The sequence below is a fragment of the Misgurnus anguillicaudatus genome, chromosome 21, assembly GCF_027580225.2.
Source record: "Misgurnus anguillicaudatus chromosome 21, ASM2758022v2, whole genome shotgun sequence".
In the NCBI taxonomy this organism is placed as follows: Eukaryota; Metazoa; Chordata; class Actinopteri; order Cypriniformes; family Cobitidae; genus Misgurnus; species Misgurnus anguillicaudatus.
In genome coordinates, this window is record NC_073357.2 from 39,984,662 (window position 1) to 39,989,372 (window position 4,711).

A 4,711-nucleotide genomic window follows, 5' to 3' on the forward strand; every position below is an offset into this window, starting at 1 on the left:
GGCCATACCAACAACCGCTTGTCGAAAAAAAGAAAAAGTGAGTAGCCTCTTTCGGATGTTGAAGTGTGAAATAGATGGGACATGAATTCTTTCTCAGGCTTATGAGAAAGAGATTTATTTTTCTGTATTCCTACTGTTTATTGAATAACCTGGACTGAAAAGACGATAAGACATTAATCAAGAAGCAACCGCTCATTTCAGTAAGCATTGCAAGATTCTCACAACTCTCAGCTTCTCCTTCAGCATCAGTTTAGCAATTACACATGAGAAAGATTTAACCGCATAGACTGTGCAATTGTTTGATATTGCTTTTATACAACAGTTCAGTTCTACCCAGCTCTATATGGCCTAACAGTTTTTTTCATAACCATGTGGGCTTGGCCTAATTTTTCAATATCTTCAGCAGTACCCTTTAAAAAGGACCTAATATGTAGTAAGATGTATACATATGTATAACCCTTCATTTGCATTAAGGGTTGATTGTAAAGCATAATATATGAAGTCACTAAAAGCATTAATGTTCTTTACTTTGTTATTTTATCCCAAATAGACTAACTAGACGTCTGTTCATTAACTGTAACGCTAAATAAATGAACTAAATGGATTGCATTTGGTGCATTAATAAGCTTTGAAGAAATAAGCCTGGTGGGGCGTTATATCAATGCCTCAAACACTTTAAACTGTGCAGACGTTCTTGGCTTGGCATCCCTGTAATTAAAATGAATAAGACAAACATTGTCAACATCAAAAAGAAGGCAACATATGCTGTGACCCTTTTCTGTAAACAAACACTTATTTATGCAAGACTAGTTGGCCTGTCATTCATCATGTCACATTGACAAAAGTCAAATGAATTGCTCATGTGACATTTCGATTTCTCCCCAAACATAAAAAAATCAAAATGTCAAATGACTCATTTATCAGTCCTGGTAGAATGTAAAGTTTTGGATTATTAATAGACATAAAGATGTACACATCTTTTATATTCTTTATAATATTGCATATATGCAATCTTTGCTGATTGAAATGAGAAAGTACTGAAATGCATAATTTAATATTAATTTAGTTCTAATGCTACAGCAATAGCAGTAGTACTGGTATTTTTGGCACATTGAAGAATAGTCGTAATTGATGAAGGACGGCAAATTACTTCTATGATTGTTCCCCCCATCCACTCACATTTAGTCATCATAAGATCTGCTAGTTCTTATGTTGCACTAAAAAAGACCCTTGGCAAATGATTTCCTAGCAGCTTCATTAAAATGTACCTTCCTTTCCGCTTCTCCACCTTAGCCTCTGGGGAGTATATGCTGGACTAAGAGGGTCAGATTCACACAGGCAGGGTCTCTAACCAACCTAACACCTAACTAATTGAGTTGCCTGCTGCCTACTGGATATTCGCTCCAGGTCTGCACAACATGTTTAATCCTTGCACATGTAAAATGTTTGAAGTCAGCTTTGGCCACATTGGCCTACTTTTTCACTGGCAGAGACCACCAATCACAGCAAACCAAAAGGCTTGAGGTGTTGAACCCTTAAAAACGGACAGTGTTTCTATTCATAAACACACTATGGCAATAAAGTTAAACTGAAGTTTTCTTTAGACTTTAGATAATATGCACTCACATAAAGGATTATTAGGAACACCATACTAATACTGTGTTTGACCCCTTTTCCCATTCAGAACTGCCTTAATTCTATGTGACATTGATTCAACAAGGTGCTGAAAGCATTCTTTAAAAATGTTGGCCCATATTGATAGGATAGCATCTTGCACTAGATGGAGATTTGTGGGATGCACATCCAGGACACGAAGCTCCAGTTCCACCACATCCCAAAGATGCTCTATTAGGTTGAGATCTGATGGTGGGGGTCATTTTAGTACAGTGAACTCATTGTTATATTCAAGAAACCAATTTAAAATAATTCAAGCTTTGTGACATGGTGCATTATCCTGCTGGAAGTAGCCATCAGAGGATGGGCACATGGTGGTCATAAAGGGATGGACATGGTCAGAAACAATGCTCAGTTAGGCAGTGTCATTTAAACGATGCACAATTGGCACTTAGGGGCCTAAAGTGTGGCAAGAAAACATCCCCCACACCATTACACCATTACCACCAGCCTGCGCAGTGGTAACAAGGCTTGATGGATCCATGTTCTCATTCTGTTTACGCCAAATTCTGACTCCATCAGAATGTTTCAACAGAAATCGAGACTCATCAGACCAGGCAACATTTTTCTAGTCTTCAACTGTCCAATTTTGGTGAGCTCATGCAAATTGTACCCTCTTTTTCCTATTTGTAGTGGAGATGAGTGGTACCCGGTGGGGTCTTCTGCTGTTGTAGCCCATCCACCTCAAGGTTGTGTTGTTTTCTTTGCTGCATACCTCGGTTGTAAGAGTGGTTATTTCAGTCATAGTTGATCTTCTATCATCTTTAATCTGTTGGAACATTATACTCTGACCTATTGCATCAACATTGCATTTTATCCCACATGAATGACGCATACTTGATGTTTTTCCCTTTTCACACCATTCTTTGTAAACCCTAGAAATGGTTGTGTGTGTGAAAATCCCAGTAACTGAGCAGATTGTGAAATACTCAGACCAGTCCGTCTGGCACAAACAACCATGCCACGCTCAAATTTGCTTAAATCACCTTTCTTTCCCATTCTGACATTCAGTTTGGGAGATTGTCTTGACCAGGACCCCACCTCTAAATGCATTGAAGCAACTGCCATGTGATTGGTTGATTAGATAATTGCATTAATGAGAAATTGAACAAGTGTTCCTAATAATCCTTTAGGTGAGTGTACACTACTGTACCACATAGATTTTTTTTTATTAATAAATGTGTTTTATGCTTTAGTAATTTTGCCTTTAAGCAATCTAACAAATCACTTCTCTATAAACTCTATAAACCATTTAACATGAATTGTCTTCTTTAGGTTATATTAAAAAAGATGATCTATTACAATTAGAGGTGAGCCAAATCTAATATGATTTCTCTGATAATTACTGAATAAATGACTGGTGATAATTGAAAGTTAATGAGTCATTAGAGGACATAGTTTAAAGCTCAGAATAAGACATTTCCCTGGTGTCATTCAGCCCTGTGGGTGGACAGGCTTGGGGCAATGTCCTCTAAAGTTTGAACAATTTTCCCCAAGGTCATGTAGCTAATAGTTTCAAGCTGAGCCATTAATCATACAGAGCTTAATTGAATAAATAAACTTTTTTTGTGGTGCAGTTAATATTATGCACACTGGAGTGCATTTAACACTACATGTTCCTCCTCATAAAGATGGACACTCTTTCATTTGCATAAATGATGCATATTTAACATAAAAACAAACATAAAATAGGAATTAACTGCAACTGAGTATGCCAGTCTGTACTAAGTGTGTGTGCATGTGTAAGAAAGAAAGAGAAAGAAACAGAGATTGGTCACAGAAATAAATGAATAAAGAATACAAAGAATTTTAAGTTGTGTTGTGGTTCAGATTATGGTGTTTGTCATCTGATGGTCTTTGAAATGTAATCGTCTATGCATATATTAAACACTTTAATATAAGACAGGATTTCCAGCTGTGTTACCTTTGACCTTACTGGTGGACTTTTCTATAAAATCAGCTGCTGATCAAATATTTTCTTGGAAAAATGGAAAATAAAAATAATTTAAATAAAATAAAGGCCAGGAATGACTGAAAATATCGTGTGTTCATTATTTGCTGGAGCCGCTATAATTTTTTATCAAAATTCAAAGGAGAAAGTTACATTATGCAGAAGCAGGTGGTTTTGCGAATGATGTGGCCTCCGTGCAGCTGGAAACAATCGATCCCTTTCTGATACACACAAGCACATAGTATGCACTCAACCACTCTCAGTTCTATCCCCAAAAATATGACAAAACACTGCAACACTTAAAATGTGAAATAAATGAAACACATCCTTGACTGTGATGAAATACGTTGAAGTGTACCACTGCTAGACAAGGTCTTCTTCTTTACACTCAGCTCACTGTGCATGTTTCATCTTACAGCAGTGTGACCTACTTCAGTCAGCTCCTGTGAGTCATACAACATTATTAAAGTGAAAATTGACCTGAGCTGATGAGTGTCCATTCGTTCTTATTTTCATTACTGCTTTTATTACCCAGAGCATCAGTGGTAACTGGTAGGCTCATCTGAGAGTGTGAAAGCAGATGAAGCAGAAACTTCAAGGATGACCCATTTTAACAATGATAAGTGTTTTAAATGAGAAGCTAACTGTTATAATAAATGTGCTGTACATGTTTACAGAAAAGACATTGTGTTAATAGGGCTGATGTCACAAATGACATTTGTTTTATTATTTTATTTAAGTAAAGCTAATAAGATGTTCTAGAAACATGGCATGCAAGCAATAAACAAAATCATTCACATATTTTGAATTATGTCGTACTAGTAAAATCCTTCACATTTAGTTAATAATTGTGCCTGTCCTGACATTTAAATGCATCTTTTTATTAACCACAGTGTTTGGAATTTTCCATGAGTTTTAATTAAACTTTATACCACAATTGCTTATGTTTTGCATCTAAAATAAGTTACATTGTTCAAAAATAAAATATTTATTGAAATTAAAAAGCTGAATATGGTTGACTATGCACTCTTAAAAATAAAGATCCCTAAAAAAAAATTGGGGGGCTGGATTAAGGAGATTGAGTGG